Raw genomic sequence first — 15894 nt, 5'->3', positions numbered from 1 at the left:
ATTCAATACCCTTTCTGTCAAAATAGCGCCATGTCTGCAAATATTCATGCAGCAGTACCTGAAAAACATGTTAGCTTCTTTTTAGAAATATTTATGTTTTTGTCTTTCTTTTAGGCTCAATGTCAAGAAGAGGTATGTGTAACAGCCCTAAATCAGTGCCTAAATGGTGATCTATTTAACAAGATGAAGCAAAATATTTGATTGTTCTCAGTATTATCTTTGCCAATGATCCTTTGTTTTGTTTTGATTATTTTTGGATAAGAGAGAACTTTCATATCAGATGAGCAAAAAGATCTGCGTTCCAAGAAGGAATGACCAGTGTGGGCTCACCAATGATAGCTGCAGCGGCGACTGGTTTGGCACAAGTTATTATAGACGTAAGTTTATTCATGCTGTTACTACAGATAGAAATTGGCATGTCTATTGTAAAATTGTAATATGTATGTAACTAGAATCAAAGTGATTCAGTTTTAATAAGTTGCTTTATTGTGTCGTTTTGCCCTTTCTTTCTGTCTTTTAGAACTGGATTGGAAATTATAGAAGGTCTCTAAAAACACCGGCCTTTCCTAAACCACAGAAGACCAAACTGTACACACGACAACTTTCAGCTTACAATCTTTTTTGCAGGGATCTCCTGCGGAACAAGGGTGAGAGAAGGTTTTTTTTAAAGCTGTCATTTTGACAACTATTGTATTGCACTAGAAACATGTTCATATCAATATATTTGGGATAATATCAGGAGTAAAATAACATATTTTTCACAGTTCTTTTTTCATATATAATATGTGTGTCTGTAGAATAATCATATCTTGCTTATGTTATTGCAAACTATATATTGTTCTGTGTTATATTCACTTTCTGTCTGGCCTAGTTTCTAGTCACACTGGGAATTCATCAGTGTTTTTACAACCCATCCAGCATTTTGTAGCTTATGTTCTAAAATTATTTAAGATACAATGGTATTTGAGAGAGGTTCCTTGAGTTTTGACTTTCAAGGTACACTGTATGCTCATTCCACTGATAATTACATTATAATGATTTTGCTTGAGTTAATATTGAATGTACATTTTGTATGTGTAATAACCCTCTCAGAACTGTATCTCACATAAAATAAGAAAGCCGTGCTATATTTATTCTATTCCGAATGAGTAAAGGGTATTTTCGTTTTAGTTTGTTTCAGAAGACTTGATATTTGGACCACAAGGAGCACTAGGTGCCACTTCTAAACTCCTTAGGAGAGTTATTTTTAAATGCCATACTTTTCTGGAGTTATGTTTCTATATTTCTCCATATTTACAATAATGGAGACAGGGTGAGCCAGTAGGCATTACTACAGTCTTAATGGATTGTTTTTTGTTGTTTTTTTTTAATCATCAGGCAACCTGAAAGATATAAAGTTGAAATGGTCCTCATTAGGAGAAGCAGAGAAGAACAAGTACCTTGAGGAGTCGGCAGCTCTTAAAGCTGAAGGGAGAACACAGCACCGAAGCCCTGAGATGAGGGAGCTTAAAGTTAAAAAGCACCTTAAGCAGCTCAAGTTAGAGGTTTGTCATATATAGTCGGACCCTATAGTAATGTATAGTTAAGGATGTTTCTTAACCGTTTTGATATAAATTGCTGTGAAAAAGTATTTGTACCCTTTCAGATTTCTTCTGTGTTTACTTTTCTGTCACACTTAAATTTTCATATCATAAAGACCATTTTAAGATAACCAGAGTAAACAGAAAATGAGTTTTCAAATATTGGTTTTATTCATTAGGGGAAAAAACTATTTAAACCAACCTGGCCCTCTGTGAAACTGCAGTGTAACCCCTTGTTAAATTATGAATTAACTGTGATTAAGATCAGTTTCACTAGCCAAACCCAAGCTTGATTTTATCCTGACCTGCAGTTAGAAAAATGCATTTGGAAAATAATTTGAGCAATAAGCCTTGCATATCCATGCTTTACTATCTATTAAAGGAGAAATCCTTTTTAATGTTATGACTTTTACATGTCATTTATATTAGTTCACACAAATACTACATCCATCCGCTCCTGGCTCAGCTCCTCCTGTCAAATGTTAGGACCCATTGTAGCCCATGAATCAAAAGGTTTGCCCACCCCTATATTAGAGGAAAACCACATCTGACCATAAAGAACACATATACCATCTGGCATTTACCAAAAAGCGTCTTAAAAATGCCAACAAATATTCTGTAGACAAATGAGACAAAAGTGGACCATTTCAGAAGGTTTGGGTCTTGTTACATTTGAGCTAACACTAACGCAGCACTTCAGAAACAGACCATCATACCAACAGTCAAACATGGTATTGGAACTGAGGACTGAGTATTAGTATGACCTTAAACACACACACTATACTCTAAAACCCTCCAGCCTGGCTGAATGAAGACGTTTCTACAAAGGAGAGTGAGCCATATTACCTCAGCAGCCATTTTAAAGACTCATTGCCAGTTATGCAAACTCTTCATGTCAGGTTGGCACAACTAGTTATAAAGTTTAGGGAGCAGTTACTTTTTCCCATAGGGCCAAGTTGGTTGGAATAGCTTTTTTCCATAAATGAATGAAATCATCATTTGAAAACATGTATTTACTCAGGTTATCTTTCTCCAATAAATTTTTTTTTTTGATGCTCTGAAAGATTTAAGTGCGACTAAAGCAGAAATAGAATAAATCTGAAAGAGGGGAAACACTTTTTTCTCGTCACTCTAAGCAATCTATGGTTCTTTAATGGAAAATAAAAATATTCGAAAAACCAACATATATGTATCATTCAATGTTACTTTTTTTTTCAACTCTCTTATTTTCATATACGCTTGATGTTTTTTCATGACTCTCTTACTCTAATCACTGTTCAAGGTATCCAGTCTTGAGATCCTGGGGGTGGAAACTGCTGTGATGTTGTTCGATTGTCAGAAGCCCAACTTAGAAGTACTTGAAGTAAGCAGCAAAGGAGCTGCTGCTTTTATGGATTCAACTGAGACCCTCAGCAGTTTTGCTTTGCATTTTAAAGGTTGAGACATACCGATTAACATGGATAACTCAAACTAATCAAGTTGTGCAGTTAACTCACTATTTACAGTTTTTTTTCTCCACTGTGTTTTCAGGAAGCTCTTCTTCTGCTTCTTCTGCCAAAGAGCCAGTTGATGACCTAGTTAAGAAGGTGCAGGAGGTATTCAACTAAAAATACAGTAAGGGTGCATTATAACACTATAATAAATTTAAAGTCAAACGAAATGACCAAATTGAGGTATTCTTATTCTTTGCCTTTAATTAAAGTAAAAATTAAAATCAGAGGTCTGCAGTGATCATTCACTTGTCTGTGTCTGCTTAACTGCAAATATTTCTAACCTTTTGAAACATTTGCCCCTCATTTTAGATGAAGCGGGAGGCAGTGGGAGGCTACCGTACCATTCTCTTCAAAATCATAGCATCATCATAAATGCTTCTGGACTACCTAACGGCCTGACCCTGAAAAAGCCATCCCACTATGGAAGAAAACAGTTAGAAGACATTTTAAAACCTGCAGAGCAAATTTCTTTTCAAATAGGTGAGTGGTTTGCACATACATTTTGACGGGCATACTGTTTACATATTGTCCATATAAGTAATCTAATTTTAAAAGTACTTAAGCATCTGGTGGGTGGTTGGATTATGAGCGAGATTTTACATGACATTAAAAGTACATTGTAAGTTTATTACTTGCCTCATAATCACCTCAACAATTTGTCATACCATAAAATTAAATCTAACTAGTAAATAACTACACTTTAATATAAGATATGAAATGAAATAGTCAACTCATCTCTAACATATTGGCATCTATAAATGTTTATTTTGTTTTATTAATGGGTGGTGGTCAATACCACCTGTTCCTCTAAGGAAAAAGCTGGAATTGTTGTCTGCTAACAGATTCTACAGAATATAATAGAGAACTATGTCTATTGTTAGTTTAATTCAATTCAGAAATACTTTATTAATCCTAAAGGGACATTAAATGTTGTTGTAGCTCATATTCTGCAGGTTTATTCAAAGAGTTGCTGTAGATGCTGATATCTGTGGGCAGGAAGGATCTCCTGTAGCGGTCCATCTTACAGCAGATCTGAAAAAGCCTCTGACCGAAGACACTCTGTTGTTGTAGGACAGTCTGATGAAGATGATGCTCATTTTATGAAGAATCCTTCCTGCACAATCAAATCTCATAGCTTCATTTAGTTGAAATCCAAATGAAAATTTGAAGTCATAAGTCACAAAGTTTTTACCTGAAATATTTTAGAAATTTCCTTTTTTATAAAGGGCACAGGTCTATTAACTCAACACTTTGGAAAATTTGGGTAGCATTTAGGTTGTTTGGTATTACAGATTCTTGAACAATTTTTAGGGTTACATTTTCTGAATACTTTCTCTCTGCTTTTCTCTTCAGATGTACAGAGTGTTGAGGAGGGAGTTCAAACATGTGATATCGTGGTGATGACTGCAAATGGTATGTCTTGAGAGTATGTTACATAAACATAATATTTTTCATCTTTTAGTAAAGGTCTCAGGTATACCTGGGTACATTTTGCTTGTTATAATAAGGGGCAATTTTTGGGCTGCCTTAATCATACAGTTTGTATTTGGATTGTGTTAGGGTTTGAAAACTTTTGTATTGTTTATCACTCATGTCTGCTCTAAGTGCCTTTCCCTCTTTGCATGTCACTGGAAGGGAGATGGGGACAAGAATGAGTTATGCTTTTATGCTTTTAATAGCAGCATCTGGGGGCTATTCACCAGGTCTCCACTTCCCACTTCCTCTGTTTGTTTATAATCAAGACAAATGAACCCTAACCTTTCTGACCCCCCACACACACACCCTGAATGTTTATTGAACTGTGTGTGAACCAGCATGTATAAATAAAGAAAGAGGGGTGCCAACACTTTGTAGATTTGCACTGCAAAGTGTGAGCTACCCTTGCTACAAGTACATCTGACTCTGTGTCGTTCCTTACTTCTGAGTTGATTAAATAATACCTAACAGATCAGATTTGATCTTCCCAGTGTCAGTCCAATTTATGGTATAACTACGGATATCTACTGTACATGGTTAGTGGCACTAATGACCTGAAGCTGTCAACTGAACCAAACAGACCAAACCAACTTATCCTGAAATATGTCCAAGGCTACAGTTGTTAACTATTCGGATGGATTTATAAATATCAAGACAAGGGTAATTCCAATGTTTTGGTGACTATTTTCTGTCTAAATCAAAGCTTTTATTAGTTATCTGATTCCTGTTATTTTTGTGATTTTCACAGTTTTTTATTCCTGTAAGTTTTTCTATAGTTTTTTGGTGATTTGTGTATCTGTATGCTTCTATTTGCCTTTTTACTTTGCCACGGACACACCTGAATTTCCCCACTGTGGGACAATAAAGGCTTTTTATTTTGTATTCTATTCTAATTAGCAATGTTGATTTATTTGATATAACTATATCAACTTTTTGGAAGGACACATTAAGAACAATTTTAACATTCTGTAATTTTGTGTTTTTTGTTTGGATCAGATACTAAGAGTGAAAATCAGACACAAACTGTGGAAGATATTTTGGAGGGAATGTGTGGAAATGGTAAGTTTCTTGCATGCATGGGCTGTTCCAGACAGGAGCCAAGAGGGGCCAGTGCCCCTCCAGAGCTGGTCCTAGCTCCTGTTATGGCCCCTGCACTGAAGACATAATACTAAATCAATTTCTTATATGTGCTGGCACAGAAACTGTAACTCATTGGTCCCTTGGACCAACTTTATTTTTTACCTTTACAGTCTTACTTTAGCAATGAATTAAAAATTAAGGTGTTGCACTTTTATCTTCAGCCGTATTGAGTTGGATCACAATTTCATCTGATAGATCAGGGATTTACAACCTGCAGCTCCAGACCTGAGTGGCTCACTTAATATATTAAACAACAAAATATTGACCAGTTTTTCGGTTTTTTTTGCTTAATTTTTTTGAGTATAAAATCTTTAACTGTAGGTTTATTATTTGTCTTATTATTTTATTTTCCCTCTTGAATTGGGCACACTTCCAAATGCCCATCTGCAAAGAAAGGAGTCAGACCTTTCTTTAACATAAATTCTACTTGGGGTTGATTTTAAGGAGATAAAATATAATAGTTGAAAACGCAGTCACGTGACTAGCCTTACCACCAACTTCTGAGTTTCCAGTTTCTACAATTCAAGATGGTATAATTATAATGCATTTTATTGGTACATTTAGTGAGAAATTTGATTTTCATAAAGATTAATGAATAAAGGCATCTAACTTGATTGAACCAAAGTTTTCCCAGCTCTGGCTACATCATTTCAATGGTCTTTGTAATCGACGCTTCTACGCATGCGAACTGCTGCGTTCAATTCGTCTTTGGACCTGGCTGTCTAGATGGGCCGCATTCCATTTCAAAATTCCGGCGTTGACCGTAACCTTGAATTTCTGTGACTGTAAAATGCGGGATCAAGCATTCAGTAGTTTGTTTCTATGGCCCATTACCTAACAATATTACTGTATTTGTATTTTGTGTCTTGTATCATGCCATATCAGATTTAGAAATCTACAATAAATTCCGTCATTTAATTAAACTTCATGCAATTTTTGCCTTGGAACTCCTGTGGATGTGGAGAGAAAGTCGCAATGAACAACATTGTGCCTTGGTGCTCCTTGAAAAAGCATGTGATAAGGTGCCTTGAGAGGAACTGGTATTACATGAAACATTTAGGGGTGGAAGAAAAATATATGACGATAATATAGGACATGTATTATTATTATTATGAGGAGAGTGAGACAAGTAAGGGTGGCGTAAAGCCAGGGACCAGCTCTGAGTCCATCCTTGTTTGCAGTATTGATGGACTGGTTTAGAGATGGGGTCAGATGAGAGGCTACATGGATGGATGTTTGCATATGATATAATCTGTGGTGAAAGATTTCAGAAATCCACAGTAAGGACCATTCTCCACACATGGAGAAAGCATGGAATGGAGGTGAACCTTCCCAGGAGTAGCCAATCTACTAACATTATTCCAAGAGGAAATCAATGATTCAAGGTTACAACACAGAGATGTATGGTCAGGGACGAAGAAGATTTTATAACACAGGTTTCAAGCAGAAGGACGATCGATGGATATCTGGACAGAGTCAATGAACTAGACACATTCTTCAATAGGTTCAGTTCAGAAACAAGCTCAGCAACGTCCTAGATAGACTCCTGTTGGCCCACCTGAGTAAGCAAACAATAAACTATCAGGACCCCCTTCAGTTTGCTTATCACTGTGGAGTTGAAGATGCCATCATACACCTTCAACAAACCCACTGTCTTCTGGACAAAGCCAGCAGCACTGTGAGGATCATGTTCTTTGATTTCTCCATTGAAGACAATTCAACCTGATTTGCTTTGTCAGAAATTCCAGAAGATTCAGGTGGAGGCCTCAACAATCTCCTGGATCAAAGACTGCCTGACAAACAGACCACAGTTTGTGAAGCCGTCTACAAGAAGGGACAGAGCAGACTGTAATTCTTGAGGAAGCTTAGGTCCTTTGGTGTTTGCAGCAAGATGCTGCATATCTTCTATAAGTCTGTTGTGGAAAGTGTGATCTCTTCTGCCATCATCTGCTGGGGAAGCAGCATCAGAGCCAGGGACTTATCCAGACGGACTGTATATCGACGGATGGCAGAGTCTGGTCTTTCAGTGAGGGCATTATACACCACCATGTCAGATGATGACTTAGACCAATGTGTGAGAGACATTAAATCCAGACAGCCTCACTCTGGGTACCGAATGGTAAAGGCCCTTTTGCAAGCCAGGGGACTGAGGGTGCAGTATGATAGAGTCAGAGCATCCATGCATCGTTGTAACGATGATGCAACTCAACCAGAACCCAAAACGCAGCCAGACAAGAGAATGGTTAACCAAAAGTTTTAATATAAAAAATAATAATAATAATTGGGTAGAAGAGGTTCCACTGAAGAGGTCAGACAGGAAGGACAGGAATGGAGGTTTATCAGGGAATTGAAATCCAGCCGGGGAGGAAGGGGAAGTGGACAACAGGAGGTCTTGGGGGTTCCAGGAACAAACAGGAGACAGAGAATATTTCCACCAACCAGATGCAGAAGCGGGAGACAATCCAAGGTAAAGCACTGGAGGGTTTCAGGCAGGGATAGTCCAGTAATCCAGAGACAAAGTCAGAGACAGGCAGGTTTCAGCAACGTGAGGTCAGGACTTTTCCGAACAGCAGAAGGACAAGGCAGAAATCTGTGGTCAAAAAACAGGCAGGATCAGATAACCAGAAAAAACTCTTGAAACATGAATCAAGGCTTGAAAGCTGTGGCAGAGGCAACAGACGATCTCGCACTGAGCTGGTGACGAGCAGCTGATTAAATAGGAGCAGCCCAGTGCAGGTGAAGGCAATGAGTAATCAGCACAGTCAAGGTGAGCTGAAGGGCTGGAATCATGACAATCGTGTAGACACCATTGGAATGGCATCACGTATGGTTCAGCTAGGATGCATAGCTCGACGGACGTACTCAGTTCCTGGCCCTCAGTCTTTGATGCACATTGATACCAACCACAAATTAATACGGTAAATCATTTATCTTTTTCAGTGAGGGCCTTCTAACTTTGAAGTATGCTTGTTCAATAGATTCAACTCGTAGCATTTTTTTTCTTTCATAGCATGTCGTATACCTTTTGGAAATAAAAGCTCAGGTTTTTTCAGTATTATATACAGTGGTATATAAAGTATGTCCACAACGGCCAGTGTCCTGCATGTTGTAATCATAAGCAGTACCTGATCTTCCTCTGCAGACCTCCCTTCAAATTAAATTAAACTAAAAACTTTCCTTATTCCAATTGGAAAATAAATGTTGTTGCAGTTATTATTGCAGTTATTGCAGATGGTGATGGCAGTTGGCAGGAAAGATCTCTTGTAGTGTTCTGCATCACAGTCAATCTAAAGAAATCTTTGACTGAAAATACTCTATTTTCTCAAGACAGTCTCATGAAGATGTTGTCCAGCATTTTCTTTTTATGAAGAATCCTTCTTTGCATAAGTATCTCTAGAGGTTCCACATTTGTCCCCAGAACAGAACCAAACTGTTGAGCCTTTTTATGGCTCTGGTTCTGATGCTCCTGCACCAACAGATGACGGCAGAAGAGCTCTCAACAACAGACTGATAGAAGATCTGCAGCATCTTCCTGCAAACCTTGAAGGAACTTAGCTTCCTCAATAAGTCCAGTTTGTAATGTAAGAGAAGCAAGCCTTTTTGGTGACTATATTTAATGATAATGATGACATACTTTCTGTTTTTAGGTACAACATTGCTATCTTTGGTGGCATTGATGGTTTTTCTCGAAAGGTGCAGTATCTTCTAGAAATGCATAAATGCAGAATTTTATAAACTATGAAGTTTACTGTTACATTTTTGCTGTGTTGTGCAGATAATGTATCTTGGTACAGCTCCCAACAACCTGGCATCTACCACACTGGCTTTCTTTCAGGGTTCAGTGGAGGAGTTTGGTTTCCCCCTCAGGTAAAGGTTTACAGTCCATCTTAAGCCTTTTGAGTCAAGGAAGAAAGATTAAAAGTCAGCATCAACTAACTTTTCTCCAAAACATAGGAGCTTGTTTTATATCAATAGTTTTTGAGTAATGATGAAAAAGTGAAACCTCACCGTAGAACAAGACATTTTCCAATATTATAACTTAAGAGTTTTGGAATAATATCTAGTTCCACTGTCAGATTATATCGCTTATAACTATTACTTTTTCATCAATATTAAGAACTTATAGACTTAAAAGGAGCTTGCTGAAAAGTTACTTGTAAGTTGGTTTTGTCTTGTGTCAAGTGTCCTAAGAGATTTGCGCTAAAAACTATTCCAGATAATCAGTAAGACTTTTCACTTTTTGCAGTGAAAGTTCCATTAGCTGCAGTTGGTTCTTACACTTAAGATTAGTACACTGGCTTGCTTTCTGTTATAGAACAAATTTTGAAATGTTGCTGTTCGATTATAAATCTCTAAGATGTGTAAAGCAAAAATACATTTCCAAATCTACTAGAACTCTGTAATCAGTTAGAACCAAAAGGCGACAGCTTTCATCCATTATGCTTGTAATCTGTGGAATATACTTCATGAATTTAAATTTAAAGTAATGATTAAAACCCTACGTACTGTTGCATTTCAGTAACTTACCACTAGGTACTGCATTTTAATGAATCTGTTTTGTCATGTTAAGCACTTTAAACTGTTCTGTGTATTTTTTATATTTATTATTTATTTTATATTTAATATTTGTATATTTAGGATTAATAAAGTATTTTTGAATTGAATTGTATGAAATGTGCTACACAAAAAAAAATTGTCCCTGTCTAAGGAGAAATATTTTCGAAATTTACAGAGTTACAAGTTTTTGTATTATTATATGCAATATTGGATATACATAAAATTTAAACAGAAATTTTATAAATTTTACGTGAGTCTTCAATGTTCATCTATTGAAGACTGAGGTACAATTAAAATCCGCACTATTTTGTATCTCCAAAATATTTTTTTGGTTACAAACAATGTTTGAGCTATGCTAAAACTTGTCATTAATGTTGTAATTATAGACAAATTCTGAATACGTTACACACTTATTTTAGGGTACGTGCTGATCAAGGGGTGGAAAATGTGGACGTGGCACGACTTATGTTTATGATTCGTGGAACAGGAAGAAGCAGTTTCATATCTGGGAAGAGTGTGCACAAAGGTTTGTACAAATGACTACTTTCAATATGTGATGCTTTTCAATGTCTATAGTAACATTAGCTTTGTATGGTCTTCAATATGACGAGATTTGAAGGGCAGTTTTTAACCGTTTATTACTCCATAATTGAAGGATTGAGCGACTGTGGAGAGATCTGTGGACAGCTGTAACATGCATCTACTATGATGTGCTACGCTACCTTGAAGAAGAGGGATACCTCGACATTTCAAATGAAGCACCTCTTCTGTTGCCATTATGTCTTCCTGCCTCGTCTGCAGAATGATCTGGATACTTTCCGCAGTGGCTGGGACAATCATCCACTTCGAACTGAAAGCAACATGACTCCTAACCAGCTCTGGGTTCTTGGTCGTACACATCATCCAATTCCTGAACCACACGGTGCCTTGACAGAGGTACATTTTAATTGGACAATTTAATGTGTAGCATGTATACTATCATTCACTTAATTTTTAAAATAGTAATCTATAATATCTAAGTAAATTTTGAGTTCTCTTGATCCCTTCTTTGTGTTTTCCAGGGTGTACAGATTCCCGAAATTGAATGGGAGGACAGCAGGCTTCCTCTTCCTGAAGAGTCAAATGTCACAGTACCAAACTCTAATTTGCAACTGACTGACGAACAAATGGCAGCCTTAAGAAATGCAGTAAACCCAAAAGCCACATCACTGTCTTCTGGATGTGACATTTATATTGCTGCTGTTCAATTTTGCGAGCAGTTTTTTACTATGTGAAAGTTGTCCAGTTTACGGAACCGTATTGCTATCAAGCAAGGAAACAATTCAAGCGAAATGCTGAGAAAAGGAGCAAAATGCTGATCATGTTACCACAAAGGTGAATTTTAGTGATTTTATGGTAGACATGTTTGTAATTTGATTGTTTTTTTTCTTTAATCAAAAGGAACCTAGTAGGTACATTTGTACATTGTTGTAGGACTTTAAATTTCTTGCATTATAAGAATCAGAAAAAGTTTAGTTTGTCTTATGTACCGGTAATTTATTTTCTAATACTTCAAGCATATATGAACTCATCTAACTACATTCAATAAACTTTTTGCATAAAAAACTATTTCAGTTTCATATTTAAAACTGCCTGTACAAACAGTACTGACTCAGAGAAATGAAATATCTACTCTGAACATGGTGTTACTCTAGTTCCTCTAGTTTTGAATTTGACAAAACTAGAGGAGTAATACATATGATTACATACAAATTACAAAACTAACGAGTAATACATATGATTACATATAATCATATGTATCGAACTTGTGATCTGACAAATCAGAAAATTGAATTGAATCTACATTTCAACAAAACTTTCATTTTAACAAAGCTGCTTCACAAACAAAAAATTGCTACAGCTTAAATGTAGATTTTGTTTTTTTTAACAGGTCGATCATTCAAAGCAAGCCATAGCCAGTTTGCGTACAGGAAATGCATGCTAAAAAATCATCAGTGAAAAATTTGTAATTCCTGTAGTGAGAAGGAATTCTTAACGTTTCGTAGCATATAGCAGCTGTTGGGTAGTTTCCGTGAACAATCTCCACAGACAGACTTGCCGGCAGATTTTCCCATCCAGTCCAGAATTTCATCATGTCTTTCAGTTCAGGGGGTGTGGCTTTGGAAGAGAACAAAGCCACAATCACATTTTCAAATCTAATTTACCATACATCCGCAACATATGGATAACTTAGTATGTTAGTAAAACTAAAGTAACTGGAAATATTGACAGTTTTACTTTTTATTAAAATCCAAGTCAGTTCTGGAGCTACATGTTGGGATAGAGCTAGTCTACACAGAGAGAACACACAAACATGCATGCGCTTCAACTGTTTGAATTATGAGCTAAGATTAAAACTGAATTGTGAGGTACCACTGCAAGCAACTAAGAAAAAAATTCTCCTACAGGGATGCTTCATTGAAAAGTTAGATGAAAATCTCCAATCAGACACTGTTAACATTACCATTTGCAATGAACTGTTTCAGATATCCTGAAATGCGGCATTTGGTTTCCTTTGAGCAGTCGTCATCTTCATCACTTCCGTCATCTGTTTCTGGCCAAGTGATATGCTGAAGTACCACCTAAGTTTAGTAGAAAAAACGGATTGCGTTGTGTTTAACAGAAGTTTGCAAAGAAAATGTGTTATATAAACGGCAATTCATTAAAACAATAACAGATGCAACACCATAATTCCAGTTATTTAAATTTACCTCTGGACACAGGGATACTTCCACCCTTGGAAAAAGCAGCGGTAAAGCATCAGGTCGCCAAGTTACCAGTGACCATATTGGGGTTTCTTTCAAGCCTCGTCTAAGCTGCTTTATTTGTCTTGCGATGCGTCCAAGAACCTATTTTAGAAACTGGTAATTTATTTCTAAACAACTCATTTCATTAAAGTCAGTGTGCTACTCTGGTTATTGAAACTAATAACAGGGATCAAAGCAGTATACAGTAAAACACAATGTGTATACAAAAATTGTAATTCATATGACACTCAAGATATGACATTCTTTACAATTAACAACTAATGTAAAAAGATTAATCTTTAAGTGAATCACTTGAGTTTTTCAAGACCTCAGAGAAAGTATGAGACTGTTCCTCAGGATAGGAGCTTAAGCTTAAAAAGCTGTCATTTGTCTGTGAGGCAATCTAAAAGAATTGAAATAAAACAATTTGTTCGAAAGATTCTACCCCTTACCTTTGATTAAGTTTATAGAAAACATTTAAGATAAATTGGTGCCAGACTATTAAAAAATGTAAAAACAATGGTAAACCTGCACAATTCTTTATCCTTCTGTGTATCAAAATTGGATTTTAAATAAAATGTCATTTAAAACATATGTTAAAGAAAAAAATTACATGCAGTAGAAATGAATGTTGACTCACTGCATGAAGTAACAGCTTCTCAAAAAGCCACTTCCTATTGTTCTCTGTGGGGCAAGGAAGGTCCTATGAATATGCCAAGCTCTGTACTCTTTCCATTTGAGTATCAGAGAGCCTGGATTCTCCTTCGAGCTGCAAAAGACATCACAAAGAACTCAGCGGAAAAAAAAGCAAGAAAGAACTACAATAGCGTAATACACATAAAATTCTATTTTTATGAATTGGGGGGCATACAGGACTGATGGTTTCCCTGATGTCTAGGTCTGGGCAGTCCTCCAGGGTGATAGTTGCTGTTTCTGGACTGCCACCAAAAGAACATGAATAACAGCAGGACTAAGTCCTGACAGGCGTGGTCCTCCATGAAGGAAAGAGTGGCCTATCATTCTGCCAGCCACTAAGAACATGTTACTTTTAACAAGAAAGAGAGAGGCTGATGGGACCCAGTGACCAGGTTCTCCTTTGAAAAGTCGTGTAACAATGGAGTTTCCTGTTCAATACATTAACAATATAAGAAAACAAGTAATACAGATGCATAAAGACCAATGTTTAACACTATACTGCCTCACCTATATTTTGGCTACACAGTAATGGTTTCATTAATTTTTAGAAATACTGTACCTTCTTCATATCAAAATTCACAACAATACATGGAACTGAATGTTTGAGTTATCAATATTAACTAACAATGAGATTTTACACATGACAGGTGTTTTGGTAATATAAAGTGAGCACAAGTGACATACCAAAGTTTATAGAAAAATCCGACTTCAATTTTTCCAGTATGGTAGAAAAAAAAAAAGCGGTTTACAACCAGTCCCACAGCAACATCTCCTGCAAGGTAAAGGTTTTCACAGGTCAGACATACTCTGAATTGAAAACAAGTTATGTGTAAAACTTGTGACTTTTAATTACTTTACCTTCAAGCCTACAATTAAGGGGCATGCCCATTGCACATTTGGTCGCTTATAGAAGGAAATCAGAGCCATGTCTTTTTCTGCAGGGCTGTCTCTTAAATCCATCTTCAACAGCAAGGGGTTCTCCATTGCATGTATTTGAAGGAAGTGGTCTGCACAGTGAGAAATGGCCTTTGAAGCATTGCATATTTTATACCAGTCTAAGAGGAAAAAAAAATAAGTTAATGTAGTTATAGGAAAAAGTTTAAATTTGACACGGTATTTGAAGAGCTTGGGCATCAAAAACAAAAACCAAAGTAAGGTCAGGGTAAAAAAAATAAAAACAAGAAATTGAATTTATTTTTTTCAAAAGTCATTAATACCAAGTAAGCATTAGAACACATGCCAAATTCCTTTGGAAGACAATTTCTGTGTAGCTGAGGTCAATGCTTGTGACTACTATTATTTGTGTCCTAAACAGATCTACTTCATAAGCACTAGCTTTCAACTACACTCACCATCACTGCCTGAAGAATATAATGTAGATGGCCCAGGCATTGTTTCATTCACTTTTTCTGTGGAATGAGGTCCTGTACTTCTGAGACAGTATATATTATTACATTTGCTTTAGACAAAGAAAACCGTTTTGATAAAAATTAGTATATAAGTAAAATACATACATTTCTCCACAAGAAGAAGCATGAACTTCAATGTCCTCAGTAGGAAATACACCGGACACTCTTGCATTGCTGCTGTCACGAAGTAATTGGGACAATGTTGTAGTGAAGCAGACATCAAAAATGCCACTGTATGATATGCAAACATTTAAACATTTGTTGGACCACTTGTTTGCTGAGTATTGGACTATCTGCACGTTGTTGGACATCACTGTGCCTATCCAATGGCATCGGCCATTTTGTATCCAGGACAGCCCGCTACTACATATCCCGTCGAGCACTGCGACTGATATGACGAGCGTCCCAAGTCTGACGTCACAAGACGCTATATAGGAAGGCCTCCGTTTTGAACACCCCGCCTTCAGCTGGAGATCGTGACCCGATCACCAACATCTGAAGTGAGTTTAACACGTAACTAAAAACACGGAGTTCGAGGAAACGAACCGCCACCGTGTTTTATCCCAAGTCGACTTTGATGGGCAGATCGTATTTTTCCTTTTCGCCAAGGCCAAAGGACGAGGACTTTCTTGGGAGTTTAACTGCGGACGCGCAGCAACGCTTCACCCCCTTTTTTTTTTCCCTCACTCGCTGCCCCAGAAGGAAACTTCACCAAGTAAAACCCATCCTTTATTTTAATCTTTTATTTCTTTATTAG

The 15894-nt window shown here is 36.8% G+C and overlaps 1 long non-coding RNA gene and 1 pseudogene across 1 annotated transcript; both read left to right on the top strand.

Moving 5' to 3' along the window:
• Positions 1-265: 265 nt before the first annotated feature.
• Positions 266-4497, top strand: LOC124873021 (annotated as a pseudogene).
• Positions 4498-9080: 4583 nt separating this feature from the next.
• LOC124872306 lies at positions 9081-11838 on the top strand. Its single transcript, XR_007039250.1, has 6 exons — positions 9081-9270; positions 9337-9382; positions 9465-9556; positions 10666-10772; positions 10902-11182; positions 11308-11838. It is a non-coding gene; the product is annotated as an uncharacterized LOC124872306 (long non-coding RNA).
• The last annotated feature ends 4056 nt before the right edge of the window (positions 11839-15894 follow it).

The sequence above is a fragment of the Girardinichthys multiradiatus genome, chromosome 8, assembly GCF_021462225.1.
Source record: "Girardinichthys multiradiatus isolate DD_20200921_A chromosome 8, DD_fGirMul_XY1, whole genome shotgun sequence".
NCBI lineage: Eukaryota > Metazoa > Chordata > Actinopteri > Cyprinodontiformes > Goodeidae > Girardinichthys > Girardinichthys multiradiatus.
This window is presented reverse-complemented; position numbering and strand designations above follow the sequence as displayed.